At 36.9% G+C, this 14,896-nt stretch overlaps 1 pseudogene; it reads right to left on the bottom strand.

Moving 5' to 3' along the window:
* Window positions 1-613: 613 nt before the first annotated feature.
* LOC100053598 (14-3-3 protein zeta/delta pseudogene) lies at window positions 614-9,031 on the bottom strand (annotated as a pseudogene).
* Between the last annotated feature and the right edge of the window lie 5,865 nt (window positions 9,032-14,896).

Here is a 14,896-nt window from a genome sequence, read left to right on the forward strand (position 1 = left end):
TCAAAAATAATGAAAGTAAACAACAGGCAACTTTACAAATTGTGGAGTATGAACCATTACTGCTCTTATACAGAGCAAAGTTTCTCTCAAGGAACACTTCTGTAGCTGTAGTCAAAGTGTGCACAATGAGATTGTGCATTCCACTGAGACACTTGGTTTGATAGGTAATACCATCGAGGCATCTGTTTCTGCTGCAGCCCTTGGCTCCACACCTTAAAGGACCCACAGTAACTTCACCTCTGACTAGAACCAATTCCTCCTTGTCCCCCTACCAGGCAGTTTTCTTTGCTTAGACATGGAAGCTGTTTTAACACTGGCCCTTGTGAAGCACGATGTACCAAAAGTGCTATGCCAAACATTTATAATTTGTGGAAAAACTCCACATCCCCATATTGAGCACCTCAAAATGAAAACAGATAACTCTCTAATTGTTAACTATCTCTGCTCCCCTAATATTAAACATAAAAACCATATGAGAAAGATAGAAATTCAGAGAGAAGTAACATAAACCTGTCACAAATCATAAACAAAAAACTATCTGTGGGACAGCCTGGATGACAAATGTTCTACTATGTACATTTTAAAATGAGGCAGGCAAAAGTTGGGAGGCTGGTTAATTTTCCCCTCTTTCTCCTGCTTCTGCTTTGTCTCCTTGGGTATCCCATGTCCACAATGTCAAGTTGCCTCTCAGTCATTGCCTATTAGGGTGCCGTCTTTGTATGACCCTTCGCTTAATGTATCAAATTCAGTAATGGTTTCATCAAAAGCTGTCTTTGCAAGAGAGCAGGCTTTCTCAGAGGAGTTCAGATCTCATAATAGAACACAGGGAACTAAGGACCAGACCCAATCTAATAGGATGAGTCCATTGCATTTCTTTTTTGCTAATTTCAAAAGCTTCTTTGTATGCTTTTGGTGACCCATCCACAATCCCTTTCTTGTCCTCACCAGCAGCAACCTCAGCCATGTAACGATATTAGTCTCTTTTCGTTTTCAGATGGAAGATTTTGCTCTCTGCTTGTGAAGCATTGGGATTGATATCTTTTCCAAAAGAGATTGTACATCATTGCAGGTGTGCTCTAAGCTTGATCTCAATTTTCCTTCTGTTGTCATGAGTCATCTGTTGCTTTTTCTCAGCGTCTTCTCTCTTTAGCTCAATACTTGAGGTGGCTCTCCAAAATGACCTACAACTTCTTACATTTTTTATAAGTAACTGAGAGAAGATGATTCTCGTCATTGGCTAATTCAGCTCCTTGCTCAGTTATAGACTTCTTGCAGGCTGCCGTGTCATCATATTGCTGAGCCTGCTTGGTCAGTTTGGCTTCGGTTCCGGCTTATTTTTATCCATCATGAATATTTTGTGTCTGGAGTGGTTCTTGGAGGATGGACAGAGGCCCAGCGGTCTCTGCCTTTTTGTTTTCAAAGATACTTTTATCAGATTAATGATCTTCTCATCTATTCCTGAATTACTGAAAGTTTTCTTTTAAATCATGAATTTCGGTTGCATTTTATCACACAATTTTCTCACACCTATTTGAAATAAACATATTTCTTTTCTCTTTTAGTATCTTAACGTGGCAAATTATTTTTATGGATTTCCTAATCATAAGCCTGAAGAAGAGCAGTTTTGTAATTTTCTTTTTATATAATTTTTTGTTGCTGTTATATGTATCCATAGTAAGTATATTTTTCAGTTGTTTTTAACTTTATTGAAAAGTATGTCATGCTATATGCAGTAATTAAGGAATTTTTCACTAATAATATATTGTTTCCTACATATTATTACATATAGCTAAAATTCATTCATTTTGATTGTTTCATATTTCATTGTGTAAATAAACAATTTGTGTGTTTATTCATATCAGTTATTGGGACTTTTTATAAGCTATAAAAGTAAAGACAGTATATAGCTGGCATAGGGATAGAAAACCGGCCAAAGGAATAGAACAGAGAATGAAGACTAGACTCATGCATTCACAGAACTTCAGGTACATCAGAGATGCAATACATCAGGTACATCAGGATGCAATAAATGAAACTGGAAAACTGGTTATCCAGAAAAATAAAATCATCTCCAGCTAGATTAAGGATTTGAATATTAAAAACAAAACTGTGAACATCTTAGTGAGCATATTGGTGAGCATATTTTAGGCACAAAAATTATTGACAATATTTGACAATATTAAAATTAAGAAATTCGGTTCATTGAAAAATAAACCTAAGTGAAAACATGTGATAAATGAGACAAAGTTATCAGCATTAAACACAGCAAAAAAATAAATTTTATCAAGACAGTTAAAGAACTCCCACAAATTAGTAGATAAAGCACCAAAAGTGGGAAACAGTGGGACACAAGACATGAAAAGGCATTTCACAGCTGAAGAAATGCATATGGCTAGTAAAGAGATTAGAAAATGTTTGACCTCACCCATTGTCAGGGCAATGTAAATCAAGATATCTATCCCTATGCCAGCTATATACTGTGTCTACTATTACAGCTTATAAAAGTCTTAACAACTGATATGAATAAGCACACAAGAAATTGTTTATTTACACAATGAAATATGAAACAACAGTCAAAATGAATGAATTATAGCTATATGTAATAATATGTGGGAAACAATATATTACTAGTAAAAAATGGATTAAAAACATAAATGTAAGACCTGAAATTGTAGAACTCCTTAAAGAAAATGTAGGGAAAAATCTCCCTGAAATTGGTTTTGGGAACAATTTTTTGGATCTGACTCCAAACGCAAAGTTTACAGCAAACTAAAAATCTTCTGTACAGCAAAGAAAATGATCAACAAAATGAAAAGGCAACCTGTGGAATGTGAGAAAATATTTTCAAATTAGACATCTGATATGGGGTTAATATCCAAAATATATAAGGAACTTACATAAATCAATAGCGAAAAGACACAAATAATTCAATTAGAAAGTAGACAAAGGAAATTTTACAGACATTTATCCAAAGAAGACATACAAATGTCCAACAGGTATATGAAAAAGTGCTCAACATCTCTAGTCATCAGGGAAATGCAAATCGAATCCACAGTGAGATATCCTTGCACACCTGTTAGGATGGCTTTTATAAAAAAGACAAGAGACAACAAGAGTTGATGAGGGTGTGCAAAAAAGTGAACCTTTGTGCACTTTTGGTGGGAATGTAAATTGGCACATCCATTATGGAAAGTAATATGGAAGTTCCTCAGAAACAAAAAATAGAACTGCCATATGACCCAGCAATCCTACTTCTAGGTATATATCCAAGGAAATAAAATCAGTTATCTTGCAGAGATATCTGCATCCTCATGTTCATGGCAGCATCATTCTCAAAAGCCAAGATATGGAAATAATCTAAATGTCTGTTGACAGACAAATGGATAAATAAAGTGTGTTTATATATACTTATTTATATATATATATACACATACACACAATGGAATATTATTCAGTCATAAAGAGAAGGAAAACCTGCCATTTGCAACAACATGGATGAATCTGGGGTACATTATGCTAAGTGAAGTAAGAAACAGAAAGACAAATCCTGTATGGTCTCACTTAATGTGGAGTCTACCAAAGTCAACGTCATATAACTAGAGAATGGAATGGTCATTGCCAGGGACTGGGGGTTGGGGAAAATGGGGAGACTTTGGTTAAAGGGTAAAAACTTTCAGTTATAAGATAAACAATTTCTGGGGATCTAATGCATAGCATGGTGACTATAGTTAATTATACTGCATCGTGGACTTTAAATTTGCTGAAGGAATAGATATGAAGTATTGTCACCACACACACAAAAATGATAGCTACTATATGAAGTGATGGATGTGTTAATTAACTTGATTGTGGTAATTATTTCACAATGTAAACATATATTAAATCATCACACTGTACTATCTAAAAAAAAATGCACTTCCATGCAGCCCAACAGTGTCACTTCCAGATATTTACCCAAGAGCAACGAAAAAATATGTGCAAAGACTTGTTGGTGAATATTCACAGCAATTTTATCCAGAGTAGCCAAAGAGTGGAAACAACACAAATGTCCACCAGCAGGCAAATAATCTGTAGTGCATCCATGTAATGAAATACTACTTACAAATAAAAAGAAATGAACCACTGATACCTGCAACATGACTGGATCTCAAAAGAATTTGGATGAAGAAAATAAATCAGAAAATAAGTACCTCTGACATGATTCCATTTACATGAAACTCTTAAAGAGTCTAAACTATAGTGAAAGAAAGCAGATAAGTGGTTGCCTGGGGCTGGAGCTGGAGGTGTATTGACTTGGAAAGGAGCACCAGGCAGCTTTTTGAGATGATGGAGGTATTCTGTCTAGATTGTGGTAGGGGTTAGCCAAGTCTATACATTTGTCAAAATTCATTTAACTCTATACTTACAATGGGTGTATTTTATTCTCTATAAATTGTACCTCAATAAAATTGACAAAGAAAAAGAATCTGGCCTTCATCTTGGGTGGTATGTTTACAAATGTTTATTACATCAATGTAAACAAACAAGCAATCCAGTCACATAAATGTAGTAAATACACACATACATAAAGGAAGTCACAAATGGGCCAATTGGATTATGATCAATCCAAGTCTGTGAACTTGAGATCCATTACATTTTCAAAATATAACATGTCTGCCCATGCTAATTCGCTATGCCTTTTAGAGAATTTAAATGAAGATTTACTGATGTCCTAGTGAAGCCAGGTACTTGAGGGTTACTATAGATGTTCAATAAGAACATGATTGCCTTTTGACCTTGTTCCCAACACAAACTTAGATGAAAATAAGTTAATCTTATCAAATTGCTGTTTTCACTTTGTTTCCCTTTTTTTTCCCTTTGCTGTGACCCTTTGTTTCTCCTAAGCTCCTCCTGCCAAGCCACTTAGCTCTACAAACCACCCCCACCCCCGTTGCCTGCTCTTGTTAAGGCAAATTTGGGAGAATCCATCCTCCCACCTTCTTGTTTTGGCCAATTGTAATAAACCTTTCTCCATCTCTAAGCACAGATGTCTCAGTGATTGATTTACTGCACATCAGGCATACGAACTTGACATTAAGAGGTTTGCTGTCACTAGCACTGGCATGTGTTTATAATATCTTCAATAGGGACATGAATTACTATTGGCCTGATATTTGAACATTTATTGGAAATATAAAGAGATTTACGTGACTCTTTAGCTGCTCTCTACTATTAATACATACTGAGAAAACTATGGATAATCTGGAATGTTCAAAGGTTCCTGTGGGGATAATGTCTGATTCTAGTTCCCTGGAGTTATAAGGCAGAATCAGGGAGGGAAGAAGAGACAAGTGCAGAGGAGGTGCAGATACTCTCTTTACTGGAATCCAGGGTGGAAGCAGAAGCTTGATGTACCAAAGGGCCAAAGCAGAAGAAAGTCAGAATGCCAGCCAATGTAACTATGTTTCATTGCTTAGATTCCATTTATTTCTCTAAAAATTTAGATGGGTAAAACTTCATTCCAGCCTAGCCTACAGCTTTTTATAATAGGTAAAAATCACCTTAATATACAAAGAATGGAGAACATGGTTTGAACTTAAAATTGCTTAAATCTCTAAAAGTGACTGAACTTTATACAATTATATAGACATCATTTCCTAAGAATTCCAGACAGCCATCACTTTAATTTTTCTGACACTACTGATTAATGGAGATAACTAAACTATTGCTCCAATCCCTTAATTATCTTTCAGATATTGTCCGGATTGTTTTCTTGTACTGACATCCATGGCCATTCTTCTTGATTGAGAGACGTAGAAAACAAACATGGAGAGAGGAAGGTCAGGAGTCAGGTAAAGCTGGGTTCACAGTCTAACTCTGTGACTTAGCAGCTATTTGACGTTGAGCAAATAACTTTTCTATGCTCTGGTTTCCTCATCTGTAATATCAAGATAAGAGTATTAGTAATTATCTATTTATAGGTTTTTATATGTTTATAATATTAAATGAAGTAATACATGCAGGACAATTAGCACAGAGTAAGAACTCAACACATGATAGTTATAAAGAATGTATTTGGAAATAATTTTGTTTCAAGAAAATGTTTATATAATGATACTTTGTGCTACAGCTTGGTTTTGAACTTTGAAAGACTAATTTTCTACCAAAGAGAGGCTGGACTCAAAATCCTTCTCACTTCAGAAAATAACCTGTAGAAACAGACTCTCAGTGGACTTGTCTGTGTTTGGAAACCTATGCATCAAACAGAAAATGATTAACTGAAGACAGAAAGAACAAGTTTGCTTTTATTTCTTGAAGAGGTATCAACAACCCTGTGTGTAACTGTGTGATCCTTCTCACTGTCAAAGCAGACGAAAATGTGCTGGGTAGGGGCTGGGGCTTTACTCCAATCCCTCAGACCTGCATTTGACAGGCACTTCTTATCTCTCTGGATTTTTTTCCTTGTGCAGATTTGGAAGGGCATCTATACATTTTCCTTCTCTTCAGCTGAAAACAAGCTAAACTAAACCAAACTAAACTAAATAGAATAATTCAAACCCTCCTCAACCAAACAAGACCACCTTTGAACATGTACTTGTGTATCATGATATAACCAGAAACATTTCCTTCATATCAGTATCTGTGATTCTAAAGAAAAAGAGCATTGGCCTGGGTTAGGAAACATTACAAACAACGTTATGGTGATGTTAGGACCTTCCAGGAATGATAATTTATTGCCATGACAAAACTGGGTACGTTTTCAATTCAGATCTGGAGTGCCTTACCCTCCTCAATGGTCCATGTGGGAGAGAAATACTCATTCCCTTGACTCATAGTTATTTATATCCTTAATCAGCCTTTTTTTCCACATGAGAACCAATTTAAGGAAAATAAAGATATTAAAAGTTATATTTAACAATAAGAATAGTTTTTAAAAACATATCTTTAAAAAAATGATAAATGATGTTGGATAGGATGTAGAGAAAAGGGAACCCTCATACACTGCTGGTGGGAGTGCAAACTGGTAGAGCAACTATGGAAAACAGTATGGAGATTTCTCAAAAAATTAAAAATAGAAATACCATATGATTCAGCTCTCCCACTACTCATTGTTTATCCAAAGAACTTCAAATCAATGATCCAGAGAGATTTATACACCCCTTTGTTCATTGTAGTATTAGTCACAACAGCCAAGATGTGGAAGCAACCCAAGTACCCTACTATAGATGAATGGATAAAGATGTGGTATATATGTGCAATGGAATACTCCTCAGCCATAAAAAAGACAAAAATTGTCCCATTTGCAAAAACATGGATGGACCTTGAGGGTATGATGTTAAGCAAAATGAGCCAGACAGAGAAAGACAAGTACTGCTTGATTTCACTCATATGTGGAAGATAACAAACACATGGATAAAGAGAACTGAATAGTGGTTACCAGAGGGGAAGGGGATTCGAGGCTGGGCAAAAGGGATAAAGGAGCACATACATATGGTGATGGATAAAAATTAGACTACTGGGGGTGAGCACAAGGAAGTATATTCAGGAATTGATGAACAATAATGTACACTCCCAAATTACACAATGTTATGAAACATTATAATCCCGATAAAATTCCTATAAAAAATGGTTAAGATAATAAATTTAAAAAAAGATAAATGGTCATTTTAAAATATCCAAACACTATAATAAAATAAAATACCACCAATACCCAGAAAGAGTGACATTTAACAGATAAGAAAACATATTCATTCTATTTGACTTCTCTGAATCCCAAAGAAACGTGCATATTCATACAACTCAGACTACCTATTTTATTGTACAAAATAATTCCAATGAGAAAGTAATTTTGTTTTTTTTTTCATATTAGAGAAGTAGTGAGAAGGAGGCAGCTTCCTAAGAAGTGCTCATCCTGAAATTAAATTGAAGGCTGTGTTCTGAACCTGTATGATCTTATTCTACCGTTAGTTGGTCACTGCTGATCTATACTGTAGATTACACCAACTGCTGTCTTAGTTCGTATTCCCAGTTTTTCTTGTTTGTTTAATAACTGAATCTCATTGCTAGTCAGGACTAGGAACCTCAAGGTTTATCCTGCTTGTTTAAGTCAGACTGTCCTCTAGGCTGTTCAGTGACGGGCTTTTCTGTGAGAACAGGACCTTCTGGGAGTTTAACGCAGAGCATGGTGATTATAGTTATAGTTATACTGTATTGTATGCTTGAAATTTGTGAGGAGATTAGATCTTAAGTGTTCTGACACACAAAAAGGAAACTGAGCTGAGTTGATGGGTATGTTAATTAGCTTGATTGTGGTAATCATTTCACAATGTACACATATGTCATACATCACACTGTACACCTTAAATATATATAATTTTGGTCAATCATATCTCCATAAAGCCGTAAAAAAATATGGGCCAGAAACCATAACTTACAATTACTGAAAGATCAAGCCTTAGCCTTTTCTCTGTTGAAGTTTCTTTTTAAAGGAGAATGCATGAGGCCTTTAAATATTTAAGACGTCTCTAAAAGAAGGAAGTGGAGAGACACAAATCACAGCTATAAAACCCATAGGCTGATTAAGTCAGAGCTGAGGAAGCATTTTATTTCCTCTCTGAAGTCCGAATCTTCTGCTCCTAATTTTATTTTCTTAGGGTGGTATACCTTGGACTTCATCTAAGTTCTGGGTTCCTAATCTTGTCAGCCATTTTTTGGATCACTCTCTTCTCTAGTACGATCTCTGATGACTAGGCCCTCACCCTGCCCCCCGCCTGCCCCCGCTTCAATCTTTGAACTGTGACCAAGACCCAATATTCTATTACAGGAGATGCATACCAGTTAAACTAGCCAACCAAACATATATACTATGCAGCATTTTTCACTGCTCTAAATATAGTGATTAGCAGAATATCTAATTTTTCACCAGGAGTTGTGTTAAATATTTAAAACAACAAAGAAATCATGAACAAATCTGGGGTTTTATGATGACCCACCACTTACTGAATCCATGACTTTGAACAATTCTTTTACTTTTCTGTACTTCAGTTGCCATGTTGGTAAAATGAGAAAAATATGAATATATTTATAATTTATGCAAAAGCATCTGTACATAGTAGGTATTCACAAAGTAAATCTTTAATTTTCAGTATTTTCTATGATGAAACTAATGTATATTTTCATAAACTGCTGTTTTAGCTTTGGGGTGAAAATGATTTAGTTCTAAATTCAGTGAAAGTCTGTATGTTGAAGCCAATTCCAGCACCTTGATCACCAAAGCAAAAACTGAGTGCTAACACTACCAAGTGACAGCAAGTGATTCAACTTTCTCTTTACTGGATTGTTTTCTGGTTAAGTTAACACACATTTCAAAACTCACCCAGAGCATTGCCTTTTGGCTTTGACACTGAACTTAAAATGATGATATTTCAGGGAAAACTGAAATGCAAAGGATGTTATGTTGCATTTACTTTAAGGTTCATTCACTCTGACTTTTACATGACTTGTTAGACATTAGCCTCCCTGTTTTGAAAAGGCCAGGTACATCAGGGTTAGTGCAGAGGGTGAACACCATTAGTCTGCACTTTATCACTGTCATCCAGCTGCTGAATGGCTGCATTTTGCATTCCACAGGTAATGGAGGATTTCAGAGCTATTTCTACTCTTATACAAGTCAAGACTTATCAGAGAACTCAGGGTTTCTGATTTTAAGTAGGAAAGACTTTTTCTACCCCAGTTCCTCAAGTAGCCTATGACAAGGGATTTTCACATATTGAGGGATACGGGGTAACTATTCCCATTCAAAACTTATTCGGCTTGAACTAAAAAGCCTGACTTATGGCTTACCAAACATATACTGTACTCCTGCTTAACTAATAAAGTAAAGAATGTACTCTCTGAAGATAAGAATGCATACTTCTCCTCCTGCGCCCTACTGGTAACACCCTAGTGGAAACACCCAGATTAGTCCCTTTCTGACATCACAGTCATGTTGAGCTCCTAATATGCAACTGAACACCTCTTTAAAATTTTGATGAAAATGTACCCTAGATTTGTTTAACGTGAGTTTGTTCTAAAATGATATAAGACTCTACTGATACCCATGCTGCTCCGAACACCTTCTAAGGCCTTCCTGGGTTATAATCCCCCTTCTGGCTCATAATAAATTCACCTCAATTTTGATTTATAGGTTGGTTATGGAATATTTGTGTCGACACCTACATTCAACTTACAATAAGAATATAGTAATTATTGTCTGTGGTTGCATTTTGTAACCTATTCACGAACTCTACAGTAGAATTAGTTCAGAACTTATTATTTAAATATGTAGTAATTGTAAGACAGACCCAAACTTTGCTTTAAATATTTGCTTTAGCCTGGATTGTGACCAACATCAAATATCGTAATCAGATGCACCTTGAGTTGTCATTCATTTTTTGCATTAACTCAGAGATCTGCGATTTCGGAAACTGAAATAAGAACATGTTCACTCAACACAGCACCATCTCCCCTGCTCCCTTCTAAGCTCAGCCCAACAGGCGGAAGCACCCAAACCCTGACAGTTTTATTTGGGCATTAAGCAGAGATTTTATTTCACTTCATTACATCTTATCACACTTTTCATTTTTTATTCTGCAATGGCAGGCTCATCTTCCTCTTACACCGCCAGAGGCTACCAGTTGGTAATAAATCTCAGCTTCAAACCCACTCAGAAGAGGAGAAATCAAATGAGTAAAAAAGGAAGTAGACCATAGCTGCTGCTTCCATTCATACTCATAGATTTTCTGCAACCTTAGGGGACTTGTTACGATCCTAAGTGTAACTGAGGGACGAACATGATTTGTATGTGGGGAGAATTGGATTGCAATTTTGACCCTGGATTTCACTAATTGAAAACCTTAATGTTTCTGGCATACACATTTCCATATTTACAAATTAAAGATTGGACTAAATAATCTTTATGTCATTGTCAACTTGGAAAATACATGCTTCAGACAAGAGAAGAAACATTTATTTTTTGTGTAAGTAGCTGTGTGCATGCTCTTGATTCTCAATTAATAGAAGAATAACCGACTTTTTAGCTCTTGGTATGTTTTGGTAGTAATATCACTTTAAAAATAAATATATGCTTTTTGTGATAGTTGATTTTATGAGTCAACTTGGCTGGATCAGGGGTGCTCAGACATGTGGATAAACATTTTTTCTGGGTGTGTCTGTGAGAATGTTTCTGGAAAAGAGTAACGCTTGAATCTGTGAACTGAGTAAAGCAGATTGCTCTCCCCAGTGTGCACGGGCGTCATGCAATCTGTTGAGGGCCTGAAAAGAATAAAAAGGCAGAGCGGAGAAGAATTTGCTCTCTGTCTGACAGGATGAGCTGGGATGTTGGTCTTCTGCCCTTGAGCTGGGGTTTAAATCATTAACTCCCCTGGTTCTCGGGCCTTTGCACTGGAAGTGGAGTTTACACTGCTGGTTTTGCCGATTCTCAGACCTTCAGACTTGGACTGAAATGATACCACTGGCTTTCCTGGGTATCCAGTTTCAAGAAGACAGATTGTGGGAATCCTCAGCCTTCATAATTATGTGAGCCAATTTCTTATTTTATATATCCATATAATACATTATTATATATATATCTTATTGGTTCTGTTTCTCTGGAGAACCTTGACTAACACTTTCCTTTTTCAAAAACTGTAGTTTTCAAAATGATTGGCAAATCAGTAATTTACATTATTTGATTTCACATTTTCACATGCCCCTCAAAACATTGTACATATTACCTTACTTTTTTCCTATTTTTCCTTTTGTTAAAAAATGAAAATCCTTTGATATAACTGGGCAGGTATTGCCATCTCCATTTTAAGAATGATGGATTCAAGACGAGGAGAAATTAAGTGGCTTAGTAAAGCTTTTATGGGTAGTTAGCATGAGAAAGAGTACAACTCAAGTTAGCTAACTGTTGTACATGCTAATTTGCTTTTTAAAATCAATATCATTGTGAAATATACAGAAATGTTCATAGTACTTGTGCAGTTTAACAACAGTTGTGAAGAGAACACTCGTGTAACTTCCACACAAGTGAAGTAGTAGAAAATCGCTCGTATCTCAGAAGGCTCTCTCCATCTCTTCTGCGCCAAATATCAATTGATTGCCTCTTACCTTCAAACTCCCCTTTTTAAAATCTGCTGTTTGATAACGGAGCCTTAGGCATTTTTGTTTCTTTGCTGCCAACGCGATATTAAGCGTCGTCGGTAGAGGGAGCTAGAGGGACTTCGCAGGAGGAAGGGGCGTCTCTGATTGCAACGTGCCGCCGTTGGCGTCTTTCTCCTAAAGTATTGTCTGTAGGTGTGTGCAGCCTGGTTGATGCTGGATCCTCAACGTGGTGATGTCCCCCTCGCTCTGGGTCTGCCCGCCAACCTCGGCCCTCCTGCATCGCAGAGGGATGTTTCCTGCTTGTCCAGTGGCTCTGAACCAGGTTTGGCCTGTACAACTCAATGAATTTCGTGCCTTGGGCTTCAACTATGCTTTCTTAACAAGGTCTGAATCCCTTCCAAGGTGGTCCTTCCGTGTGTACCTACCGCATTCTTCACAATCCTAGTTGCATATTGGTCGTTACTGCTCTGTTATCGTGGTTTGGGACCCTGACTGATACACCTTACAAATCACAGATCCCTCATTTCTCCCCAGAGGCAGCTGCTATCCTAACTCATTTAAAATGATTTTCTTGAGTTCCTTTATAATTTTGCTACTCACATATACGTTTTTAAAAATACTAAACCAGTTTGAAAAATAACCTGCTAGTGCATGTGGGTGTAAGGGGTGTGCATGTGCAAATATGCTGTCAATGAAAACGTGTGTTACAAATGAGTAGATGCCTGCAGAGCTGGAGGGTGGCTGGGTACCATGTGCTTGCACACTTAGGGGTGCACGTGTACTGTGAGTATGGAGGCAGAAGGAGTATGAGTGTGTATCCTTATGGTACCTGTGCAAGCGTGTGTGTCTGTGTGTGTGTGTGTGTGTGTGTGCCTGAGTGGAAGCTGGAGGCTCTCTGCCCAGGGAGCCCCAGCTTCTAAGCTCCAAAGACCTCCGCTTTGGACTCCAACTGAGGCCTGCAGGGTGGCGAGTTTCCGTTCTCTTGGTGCCGAGGGCTGTGCTGGGTTTCATCCCACGTTTAAACATAGTTTCATTTTGCTTTTTTTAGAACTTTATATAAACACAGTGTATAATCTTTTGTTACTTGCTCTTTTTTGTTCAAAATGATGTCTTTTAGATACACGAATGTTCTTGTATCTGTGATCTGCTGTATTTATATACCCACAATGGATTTCCCGTTCTAATACTATTGGTCATGTCGATTGTTTCCGATATTTGACAATTATGTCCAATTGTGCTCTAAACATTCTTGTACCTGCTGCGAATAAGTATTTTTATCTCAATAGACTGTGCACAGGGGTGAAATTTCTGAATCAAAGGAAATACATCTTCAAGATGTTTAGGTTTCGGTATACTGTTTACCAAAGAGGTCCTTCCAGTTTACAATCCCTTCAGCCATATGTGGGAAATCTTCTAACTCTCTATGTTAACCATTTAAATATTAAGAAAAATGCTATTATTTAGCATTTTCATGACTTCTGAAATTTAGTGCCTTTGCATATGTTTATTAGTAATTTGAGTTCCTCTTTTGTGAAATGCCTGCTTCAAGTCTTTTACTTATTTTTCTATTGGGTTGTCTGACTTTTTAGGAGTTTTCTTCCTTGCCATATATAATCTGGATAAAATCATTTCTCAGCTGTGTGTGTTGCAAATACCTTCTATTCTATGGCTCTTCACTTTTTTTTTAAATGGTGTCTTTTGTAGAAGGCAAAATTATGCTCCTAATTTTAAGATAGTTGAGTTTATTAGTCTTTTTCTTCATGGCTACAGCTTTTTTGTGTTTTGTTTAAGAAATCCTTTTCTACCAAGGCTATTAATATATTCTTCCAAATTACCTTCTAAAAGCTTTATGGTTTTGCCTTTCACATTTAGGTTTTTAATCTACCTGGAATTGATTTTTTTATATGGCGTGAATGCACTTGCTATTATGCCATAATTTCTGAAAACCAAATCAACGAGGTCACCATTACCATTTAGTTTATACATCCACAGTTTGGAGAGAGGCCGCCTCACGTACCATGATGCTGAATTGGGGAGGGGGAGGAGGGAAGCGTTTAATTTTTAAGAAAACAGTAATTAAGTTCTTACTGAGTTCAAACCCAGTGGTGTTTTACTTACATAACCTCAAAAAAGCTTATTTTATAGATAAACCAATTAAGGGTTAGAGAATTTAAGGAGCTTTTGGCCAGGGTCACATACAGTGTCAATTTGAGCAAGGATTCAAGTTTTTACCATTTAACTCAAGATCTTCTGCTACTTCTCTTTGTCAAGGGATAGTGTGTGTGTGCACACATGCGCCTGTGTTCTTCCAATTTCCTTTGTTTTTCTGTGCTTTACATTTGAAATTTGGATTTTCCTGCAATTATCCACTATCTCCGATTCCTATTATGAGTTTTGCCTATACTCAGAGATACCCCACTTTCCTTACAAGTGTTTTCAAAGTAGTGCCACATGCAGAGTTATGCTTCTCTTTCCCTGTTTACATCACAATATCTTTCAGTAAAAATGTTTTATTCAAGAAATATAAGGGCTGGCTCCATGGCCAAGTGGTTAAGTTCGCCCGCTCTGCTGCGGCGGCCCAGGGTTTTGCTGGTTCGGATCCTGGGCGCGGACATGGCACCACTCCTCAGGCCACGTTGAGGGGGCGTCCCACATCCCACAACTAGAAGGACCTACAACTAAGAATATACAACTGTGTACGGGGTCGGGGGGGGGGTGGTTTGGGGAGATAAAGCAGAAAAAGAAAAAAAAAAGATTGGCAACATTTGTT

The sequence above is a fragment of the Equus caballus genome, chromosome 23 (genome assembly GCF_041296265.1).
Source record: "Equus caballus isolate H_3958 breed thoroughbred chromosome 23, TB-T2T, whole genome shotgun sequence".
Classification (NCBI taxonomy): Eukaryota; Metazoa; Chordata; class Mammalia; order Perissodactyla; family Equidae; genus Equus; species Equus caballus.